Source organism: Lissotriton vulgaris, chromosome 1_1 (assembly GCF_964263255.1).
Source record: "Lissotriton vulgaris chromosome 1_1, aLisVul1.2, whole genome shotgun sequence".
Classification (NCBI taxonomy): domain Eukaryota; kingdom Metazoa; phylum Chordata; class Amphibia; order Caudata; family Salamandridae; genus Lissotriton; species Lissotriton vulgaris.
In genome coordinates, this window is record NC_141685.1 from 42653923 (window position 1) to 42665437 (window position 11515).

Consider the following 11515-nt stretch of genomic DNA (forward strand, 5'->3'; position numbering starts at 1 on the left):
GAGGGAGGGGATTGGGTGTCCTGCTGATGTTGGGTGGCTGTGTGTGGGGGGTGAGGTATGGCTGGGTGGGGGGGGGCCTGTCGGGCTGAATAAGGATCGCAGAAGGTCGTATTGAGGTCTTCTCTGTTAGTTGTGGTCTTGGTCGGAGGCGGCGTTGGGGCGAGGTTAGAGGGGGTTGGGAGGGCTGACCTAAGTGCGGGAAATATGGAGTCGAAAGCTTCCAGGTTCTCGTTGTTGGCTTGGATGACGACCGTGCCATTGGTGAAGATGGTCACAGTTATATAGCCTCTACCAGCTGATCTGAACGGGAGAATCGTGAGAAGTGCGAGCAGAGCGCTACTTCAGTCAACAGTCATGCACAAAGTAAAGCGTCAGTAGTGCTATCAGAGCGGGAGCCAAGTTGACTCTGCAGTAGTGCGAGCAGCTGAGATGTGAGCAGAGCGGGCACAAGAGCGCTACTTCAGTTAAACAATCACGTGTATAGTAAAGCGGCAGTGGTGCGAGCAGAGCGGGAGCCAGAATAAAGCAGCACTAATGCGAGCAGCTGAGATGTGAGCCGAGCGGGCACAAATTAGGTCTGCAGTGATGCGAGCGCTAATAAATTAGATTTCAGCAACAATACCAGCTTCTGGGTCTGGGACAGGTCAGGGAGCAGCGTTGGGAGCGACCGCTTCTGGCGAATCCAGGACGGTCACAGCGTTAGTGCACGACGGTAGAGCCTGACTATCAGTGGAAGGGCGAGGCAGCTGGGAGGCGGGGTCGTGGTGGGGAACTGGGCTGGGCTGGGGGTTAAACAACAAACAACAAAATGGCGGCGAGCCAAGAGTCTACCACAACAGATGAGGGCACAACCTGAGTTAGGCTAGGGAAAGGGCAATGGCGCCAGCACAATCAAGGCAAAATCGATTCCACAGTTTAAAGGCACAAGGCGAAAATTATACAACACTCTGGTACACGTGGAAATGGCAGTAGTGCGAGCAGAGCGCTACTTCAGTCAACAGTCATGCACAAAGTAAAGCGTCAGTAGTGCTATCAGAGCGGGAGCCAAGTTGACTCTGCAGTAATGCGAGCAGCTGAGATGTGAGCAGAGCGGGCACAAGAGCGCTACTTCAGTTAAACAATCACATGTATAGTAAAGCGGCAGTGGTGCGAGCAGAGCGGGAGCCAGAATAAAGCAGCACTAATGCGAGAAGCTGAGATGTGAGCCGAGCGGGCACAAATTAGGTCTGCAGTGATGCGAGCGCTAATAAATTAGATTTCAGCAACAATACCAGCTTCTGGGTCTGGGACAGGTCAGGGAGCAGCGATGGGAGCGACCGCTTCTGGCGAATGCAGGACGTTGCAGGAGGGCATGGCTTGGTAGTTCGGGCTGGACTGTTCCCATGAGGCACAGGGTCAGACTGATTTGCATATGGCCATGTCTGAACTGGGGTGGCAGAGTGGGATAAAGAATGGTGATGGATTAAACCCAGATCAGTTGACTGGGGGTGAGTGCTTGTATTGTCAACGCTCCGTCCATCATTTTCTTTGGTTTTGCCCCATCTTTGATGAAAGCCCGATGTCCCGGAGGAAGATTCTGAGGAACTGGAAATCGTGTCTGAAGCCGACAACTCCGACTCAGACCACCCCATCCCTCCAGATCAACAAGTGAGTACCACTGCTGCAACCCCAACCCCATCTGCAAAAAAGAAGGCCCTGGTCAAGACTTTGCCTGTTGGCCCCAGCCATGACCCAAAACAATGTTCAGAAGCCCCGCCCCCGGGCTCGGCTACAAAGACAAAGGACAAGCCTTCAGGTAGCTCGTGATCGAGCAAGCCGCATGTAAGTGTCCCACAGGCCCCATCGGCACCGAAGTCTGGAGCACAGCCTACTCCCAGAAATAAATCAGCATCGACCACCCCGGCACCGAAAGAAAAGGCATCTGATCCGAAACCAACACATTCTGAACCGAAAAAGACTTCCGCCTCCACATCGAAGCCGAAGGATCCAAAAACACCTACAAAGGCTCCGGAGCAGAAATCCAAACCTCGCTTGGACCCGAAAAGATCGGCACCGAAAGAGTCTACCGAATAGGAAGAACTTTTTCGACCGGATCCTATCGATCTGAATAAAAAAACACTCCACCATAGACCCTAAAACCGGACATGTGTCTACTGTTCCACACGAGGAGAAAACTGGATACACCAGGCATTCCTGCAGTGCCTGTTAAGAAAAAAAACTGTGCTACTAAACCCATACAACCCTCTTCTCCTGTTCTTCCTACCAATCCTATCTCTCCTCCACACTCTCCTATACTTCCACCAAACTCACCATTACCACAGGTCGATGATGATTTAGGGGATGTGGGAGGCAACAATGACCCTTTTACAGACCCTGATACCAACACAGACGTACCACAGGATGACTGGGACGATTATGACGACCCGGTCGACCCTCCAGACCGCCCTGATCCCCAGGCATACCCAACAGGCATACTCAACAAAGCCATCTACCCCAGAAGACAATATTGGTTGAAGTCAGTTGGTAAATAGGGCAGCTACAAACCATGGTGTTTCAATGCATTCAGACACTTTTGAGCAGTCACTGAAGACTGTACAAACCCTGCGAATGTTCAAAGGTGTCATTAAACATGCCCCTGACATATTTAAAGACCCTGTAAGGGCTAGAATTCTCAATGTGAGAATTGACAAAAAATATAAATCTCCTCTCAATGATCCCGCCTACATCAAAAGTCAACTCCCTTAAGATTCCCTGGTGGTAGCTAATGCTAGAAAACGGGCTAATTCTCAGACCTCTGGTGAGGCACCACCTCCGGCAAGAAGTATAAATTATTAGATGCTTCCGGCAAACGAGTTGCTGCTCAAGCAGCTAATCACTGGCGGATAGCCAACACACAAGCATTACTTGCTAGGTATGATAGGGCTCACTATGACCAACTGGAAACCCTATTGCAAAATTTACCAGATCAATACAAGAACAACGCCAATGATCTCATCCAAGAGGGTAAATTAATTACCAATGCATCAATCAAGTGTGCCCTTGATGCAGCAGACACCGCTTCTAGGGCCATTAACACTACCATGTTACTCAGACAACATGCTTGGTTGCACATTTCTGGCTTCAAACCGGAGGTACAAACAACTATCCTCAACCAGCTGTTCAATCAGCAACAACTTATTGGACCGGCTGTAGACACCACTCTGGACAAAATAAAAAAGGACACGGAGCCTGCTAAATCCATGGGAACATAACAGTCTCCATCCACACGTGGTTCCTTTCGCCGCTCTTTCTACAGAGGATAATCCAAGAACATTGGTACAGACACTACTTCCTCTTCATACAAAAACACCACACAAACATCTACCAGTAGGGGATATTTTAGAGGTGGATACTGGGAAAGTAACAACAAAGGGAGAGGTTGAGGTAACAACAACACTTGCACCTCCCCCGCTAGTAAGCAGTGACTTCCCTCCAGCCCATTCCACTCCGGTCGGAGGGAGACTTATTATGCCATTTGATCAGTAAAATCTGTGTAGTCTCCAAATAGAACAAACACTACAAAACTTTTAAAAACAGAGATAACAATGCATTTCTGAGTACCTCAATCAGTATTTTTTTTAATCATCAAACAAGTAGCAGCATTCACTTTTTGTAAATGAAATCCGCATGTCTGTCTTTCAGTGTAGCAAACTTATCAATTACTTTCAGGTTGAAGTCCGGTATTTTTTAAACCAGCTTGCTCTCTACAGAGAGCATCGCCAAAGCATTAAGTCTTTCCTCAAGCATGGTGTTCCTGAGGAATGTCTTTATTCGCTTTAAGGCTGAAAAACATCGTTCAGCTTCTACTGCGGTCATAGGCGTCGTAATCACAATTTTTATTAAAGTCACTGTCTGTTAGTGAGTTTTCCATATGGAGTTTATGAATTAAACTCAGCAAAGTCAAGGCGCTTGTGGCCTTCCGGTACACAGGCATTCCGTAGAGTACACTTAACTTAGTCCTCAGCTGCTCTTTTTTGAGCATAGGATATGCTTCCACAGCCTGATTCAGAGCACCCTCAGGGAAGGATTCATCATATTGTGCAAACTCTTTACTTTGCAATAAAGTGGCACTCACCAAATGTTTCGTGAATGAAAAACGTTCTTGTGCCTGCACAATTACAATGTCACATATCTCCTTTCCAATTTGAACCAGAGAGGTGATGTTTTGCCTGCGGCTTGCAAAAATAGAATGCTCCGGCAGTTTGCTCTCTAAATCGTCAACCCCATCTCTCACTTTCTTTATCTTTTGTACAAATGTCTTTTCGTTGTAACTGATCGTATAACGCATCAAAATGACGCATTATGTCATGAAATAAAAACAGTAAGAACTGAAACTCTTTGTCTTGTAGTGTTCTAATAAAGCCATGGGCTTCATTCTGACTTGTGTGATCAAAGTCTGTCTGGATCCTATGGCGACAAAACATTTCTCAAGGTCCTTCCTATGTTCAAAGATTAAGTTGACTGTACGAATGTGAAAGTACCAACGAGTTGAGGATCCCCTCGGAACACTTTTGTCCACAATCTCATGAAGGGCTTCTGTTCTTTTGGGGAAACGTGTGAAGAATACTGCTATGCCTCCGATATCCTGAAAGAAAACTCGTGTCTATCTGATCTTTGATACCGACTGTTGCATAATAAGATTGAGTTGGTGGGCGTAACAGTGCACAAAATGAGCATTAGGGTACACATCTCGAATTCGTTTCTGTACTCCGCCAAGGCTTCCACTCATTATGGACGCACCATCATAGCTTTGTGCGATAAGTTTTTGTTTTTGAGGCAGGTCTGGGAAAATTAAGTCCAGTTGACACAGTACAGCTTCAGTGACGGTTGCTGCACTAGAGTCTCTTAAATGTGTGAAACCATAGAACCTCTTCACAACGTTTCTGTCACTATCAAGGTACAGAAACACTAACACGGACTGTGTTTTAGTGGCCACATCAGTGGTGTCATCAGCCTGAATAGCCACAAAGTCTGTGTTTCGCAACTCTTGCACAATATGGCTTTTTATAATTTCGAGCATACAGTCAAGGAGTTCATTTTGTATTGTATTAGAGGTGCCCTTTTTGACTGTAGCACGTGCTAAATGTGTTTCCAATCCTTGTCTATGGTTGACATTAAATCCACTAGGCCTCGGAAGATCCCAGGTTTTGAGGAAGTTTCTGATTCGTCATGGCCTCGCAATGCCAGTTCGAAAGCACCACAGAAATGAATGCAATCAATGATCTTGGATAGATTTTGTCTGTTCTTATCAACAGCTTCATTGTGTTTTTGAATGGATTTGCGATATGCATCATTTATCTGCTGCTCAATTGGTGCGTCTTCCCCCAACATTCTCAGTCTTGTCAGGTTTTCCAGATGATTTCTTGTGAGTGCATGCTTCTTTATTTTTTGAGATATAGACTTCAAGTCAACCATTCCTTGACGTGTCCAAGGAAAGTCACCACCAAACAGCAAGCAGGGGAAGCAGAACAGAGACTTTTGTATAGGGCACCCTGCAAGCCAAATCGCTTTTGTGTACCAGGCATTTGAGAATGTACGTTTTGACATTTTTCCTCTGTCCTGTGTAGTTTGCTGTAGGTTTATTTCAGGCTGATGAGGTCCTAATTGCTTTGTCTGTAGTTTTTTTCAAGTGGCCGTGCCTGGAATGACCTTGCAATCAGCTCTTGTACTGTATTCATGATGGTGTGTTGCTGACCTTACCAATATATATATTAAAGAAACCTGTCAATAATCAAAGTACAACTTATAAGGTGCAGTGCAATAATATCAAATTTCAGTATAAATACATAGATCTTGTGCACTATCGTAATGCATCTCAAATGACTGCTAAAAATACAGCTGTACTGCCTCCTGCCTCTCTGTGCCATAGTGGTTGCTGGAGGCACTGAAAGAGACACTGCTTGAGGGCCTGGAGAGTGACCACATACATAGCCCTAACTCCCATGTAAAAAAATATAGCATCAGTTTGCTTACCTTCAACACTGGTGTTTGCTGGGTGGTAGCCGGGGTGAAAGAGCAGCAAAGGAGGTTGGGGTCCTCTTGTTGTTTGCTGAGAAATGGCACCAAAATGCGGTAATGTTTCAGGTTGTCAGGTGCTGAAAATGAAAAGATAACAATTTATTTTTGAAACAGTAGGGTAATCAAACAAAGACTGTGGTTAAAAAACATAACACTCCAATTTTGTCCTTGCAGTTTGCATCCAGCTCTTAGATGACAGTTAATAGCTCGCTGTTGTATGTTAGGATTTTTACTTAGAAACTGCAAGTAACAAAAGGATCTCTCTGACAAAAGCAGTCACTCACTGACCTATTTACATCATGTGCTCCAACCGGGGATCAATAAATTCTCCCTGAGGATGTTTGGCAGCCAGAAAGCTGTGCTCATTTCATTTTTGAGACCCACTAGATACATAGACTGTATTTTATGTTTGTAGATAAAGTAGTACAAGACACCAGCACAATGTTATCAGCAAGTGTTTCATTTTAGGGTTAAGGGCTATGCACAGAAGTCTGAGTTATTTCTACAGACTGTAGGATTCGATCAGGTAAATTAAGAAATTATGTGGACATTTTTCCAGCTAGACATTTTCAGGGCATACTTTTTAAAAATATTCAAAAAACAGACTAGCGTACAGAACTTTCCTGTTGTGCAAGTCATGTGCAAAATGTTCATAGCTTGATACTGGCTCATGTCCCTTTGATTCTGGTGCTTGAAGTTGTACATTTTTAAGTAAAGTCAGAATTAACAGGCACCAGCATTCTAAGAGCTCTGTACTACAAAACCAGGCCCAATGTCCCACATCAGGTATGAGACAACTTAGGGGCACTAGCAGTTTGACACAATGCAAAATACAAGTGTCCGCAGCAGTGTTCATTGTGTCAACTACTAAATGGCATGAAACAGTCGCAAACCTGCCTGGAATCTGAGCCACTGGACCTTTGTGACCATAGAGGGCCAGAGTATGTGGCGGGCTGACTAAATTATGCTGGAAGAAAAGGTAAATTATGCTGTGTGATGCAGCATAGTTTGTGATAGTATCTGTTTAATTTAGTTTTTTGTTTGCTCATTGGTTTCACCTCATTAGCACTAGCTTAACATCCCCATGTCACAATAAGCAGTGGGAGCAATAATAAGTGCAATATGCAGTGGGAGCAATAATAAGTGCAATAAGCAGTGGGAGCAATAATAAGTGCAATAAGCAGTGGGGGCAATAATAAGTGCAATAAGCAGTGGGGGTGGTGTATATGCTGGCAGTGGCAGCTCAAATCTATAAATTGTGTTTGCTCTTCCCGTTCCGTTCCAAGTTACTTCATGGAACATTAAGGGATTGAATAATCCCATTAAAAGGCAAAGGGTGCTATCGCACCTGGCTAGACTTAATACTGATGTCACCCTCCTTCAGGAGTCTCATCTCTCGGAGGCAGAGGCGGGTAAGCTTAAACGTTGTTGGGTGGGACATGTTTTCTGTTCCCCCTCTGTTGCAAAGAAAAATGGTGTTTTAATTTTGTTGCACAAGAAGTTGAATGTTTCTTCCATTTCCCATGAATGTGACATTAACGGCCGTTGGGTTATTGTTGATTTGCTTATTGATAACATTCCGCTGACTCTCTTTAATGTTTATGCACCCACGGGAGTTGACAAGTCTTTCTGGCCCTCGATTTCTGATAAACTGGCCTCTCTCCCTGGGAATTACATTCTTCTCGGTGGGGATTGCAACCAAATTATGGACCCCTTCCTAGATCGCCATCCAAGGTCAAATTTGTTCCATCCAAGATGTATTCCCAATTTGTCAAAGCTACCCAAAACAATGCCATGGTTGATATATGGAGGTTATGTAATCCTGACCTGAGGGAATATAGTTTCTTCTGCCCTCCACACCAATCTCAATCCCGCATTGACCATGTTTTCCTTAGTAGATCCCTTTCTCAACATGCCATTCGTTCTGAAATAGGCTCCATTTTGATCTCTGATCATGCCCCTGTCTTTGTGGACCTGGATCTCCTCCCTTTTTCCCCTCACTGAGGCAGATGGAGATTCTATAATGCTTTACTCCAAGATCCCGCCTTTTGCTCCGAGTTCTCCACCTTTGCCTCTGAATTTTTCCTTCTTAACCATACCCCTGACTCCCCTTTCGTTATGATTTCGGACTCATTTAAGGCGGTCTCTAGAGGTTTCATTATAGCTTTTGTGGCAAGACGGAAGAAACTAAGAGAGACCAAGTCCGCCCAAATCCTTGCCGATATCAAACGCCTGGAGCTTGCTTATCACTCTTCCAACTCAGATTCTTCCCTTAAGCAGCTCATTGACGCCAAAATCTCCTTTAATAAATTCACAACCGAAGCGGCTTCCAACCTTCTTTTAAAATGTAACTCTCGCTATTATGGAGGCAAGAATAAAATGGGGAAGTTACTCGCTAATTACTTGAAGATTAGAAAACAACGTACCAAGATCGAATCTATTAAGACCTCTAATGGCAAAACTCGGTTTAAGGATGCAGAAATTCTTGCTGAATTTCAAAAGTTCTATGACAATCTTTACACCCCTGAGAAGGTTCCCTCCACAGCGGATCTCCTCTCTTACTTCCAATCTCTTCCCTCCCCTCCTACATCTCATGTTGATTTGACCTCCCTTGATGCTGACATCTACCTGGATGAATTATCACGCGCTGTGTCCAAATTAAGACATGGTAAAGCTCCCGGCCCGATGGTTTCACCATTGAATTTTATACCCATTTCTCTTCTCTTCTCCTTCCTAAACTTCTTCTTTTGTTTCAATCTTTTCTTTCAGCAGGGTCTTCAAGTGGTTCTTTTCAACAGGCCCTAATCTGTTTAATTCCTAAAGAGGATAAAGATCATACTCTTTGTAAGAATTTTTGCCCGATCTCTCTAGTCAACACGGACTATAAGATTTTAGCTAAGATTCTCGCTTTACGGTTGGACCCTCTTCTACCTGATTTAATCGGTCCCGAGCAGTCGGGTTTTGTTAAGGGCGTCTCTCCTCTGACAATTCTCGGGTATTCCTTAACATAATTAGTCGAGCCTCCCAATTAGAACACCCCTTCGCAGCTATCTCTTTAGATGCTGAGAAAGCCTTCGACAGGATTGGTTCGGATTTCATGTTCCAAGCTCTCCGTTGGATGGGACTGCCTTCTAGTTTTATTTCTATTGTTTCCTTATTGTACTCTAATCCCCAAGCTTCTATCTTTCTTAATGGAATTTATTTATTTATTTATTTATTTATTTGAGTATTTTGTAGAGCGCACAGCGGCCCCAAAGAGGCGTCCCGGCGCTGACAACTCTGAAAATTGAGGCTAGAGGGTCCGATGACAGGAATCAAGAGGAGAATAGAAGAGTTTTCAGAGATTTACGAAAGGCTGGTTCTGTTGGGCAAGTGCGTAGGGCAAGGGGAAGCTTGTTCCAGTGCTGGGTGGTACAGACCTCAAAGGTTTTTTCACCTGCGCGGGTGCGTTTAAATCTGGGAGTTGCCAGAAAATGGAGAGTATTGGAGCGTAGAGTTCTTGATTTGGTATAGGGTCGCAGAATGTTTTTCAGATGTGCCGATCCACTGCCTTTGGATGCTCGGAAGGCCAGTGTCAAGGCCTTAAACACACATCTTTTGGCTATGGGCAGCCAATGCAGTTTACGGAGATGGGGAGAGATGTGGTGTCTGACAGGGATTCTCTCAACTAGACGAGCAGCGGCATTCTGGACTGTTTGAAGTTTTTGGCAGAGGCCTGCTGTGATACCAAGGTAGATGGCATTGGCGTAATCGAGATGGGATGTTATCAGTGCCTGGATCACAGTCTTACGGCAGTCCGCCGGCAGGTAATTGATAAGACGTTTTATGGTCTTGATCTTTGCGAAGCAGGAGGCAGCTACGGTTTGTACCTGGGAGTTAAAGCTAAGTTGGGAGTCCCAGCGTACTCCCAGGTTTCTTACCGAGTCTTTGGGGGTGGGGGCTAGACTCAAGTCTTCTGGCCACCAGATGCTAGGATCCAGAGGAGATGGTGAATTGAAAAACAGGATCTCTGTTTTTCCAGCATTGAGACGGAGGGAGTTGGCATCCATCCAGCTCGAGATGTCTCTGAGACAGGATTTCAATGGGTCAAAGACGGAAGCGGAAGGGGAATCAAAAGTGAAGAGAAGCTGGATGTCGTCAGCGTAAGAAGTCGATTTGATCCCCGTCTGGGCGATTAGTTTGGCCAGGGGGGTGAAATATACATTAAAGAGGAGCGGGCTCAGAGAGGAGCCCTGTGGGACTCCCCATTTGAGTGATCTAGCAACAGAAGTGTATGGAGGCATGAAGACCTGCTGTGTGTGGCCAGAAAGGTAGGATGAGAGCCATTTCAGGACAGCACCGCCCAGCCCTAGATCCTGCAGTCTTCTCATCAGGATATTATGAGAGACGGTGTCGAATGCTGCTGAAAGATCCAGCAGCACTAACACCGCCCTCGATCCTTGATCAAGCGTCCATCTCACCGAGTCGGCCTTTTCGATAAGGGCCGACTCGGTGCTGTGGCCTGACCTGAAGCCATGCTGGGAGTCGTGGAGTAACCCGTTAGTTTCGATGTAATTCGATAGCTGTGAGTGAACCAATTTTTCCAGGATCTTGGCTGGGGCGGGCAGGAGAGAAATCGGCCTGTAGTTGCTGGGGTCTTCTGGGTCCAGGTTGGGCTTTTTGAGGATGGGAACTAATGAGGCATGTTTCCATTTGGCCGGGAAACAGCCTGTTCTGATTGAGACGTTCCAAATGAAGTTGAGATGGGGATTGTTAGACACGGACCTGGAGGGTCGGCCGAGGACAAGGGGAGAGGCCTCCGGTGAGGGCCGTCTCCAGCGATCGTACAGACAAGTAACTTCCCCCCCCACAGATGGACACCACACAAGGATAAGGTTAACGCTCTTTATGCCGTTCTTGAAGTAAGGTAGTATGGTACAATGAGATTAGGACACGAGGGTCCTCTGAATTCTAGTCTCTGGAAGGGAAAGGGGGTAGCGGGACAGTCTTGTTACCAATCTGGTAGTTGAGATGAGATGATGGTAGCTCACAATCCTCGAGCTCGGCGTTCGGGAAGGTCGGGCCGCGGCAGCGCCAGCAGGTCCCGAGGTGGTCGTAGGTAGCAGCGGGCCGCGGCAGCGCCAGCAGGTCCCGAGGTGGTCGTAGGTAGCAACGGGCCGCGGCAGCGCCAGCAGGTCCCGACGAGGATGATGGTTGCAGAAGGCCGCCGCAGCGCCAGCAGGCAGGACGACAGTTCACAAGGCAGGGCTGCGGCAGCGCCAACAGTCCGTCAAGGATGAGTTCTTCACGGTGTCTCTCGACTCCAGGATACAACTGTCTTCCTGCTCTGGAGCTGCCTCAGTTATAGGTCTGGCGCCCTTTGATGTCCGGACCCTCGCACTTGGAGGTCGGGAGGTCCGGGATGAGGGAGTCCAGACACCCAGCAGGGGGGTGGAGCCAACGCCCGGGGAGGCTGGGG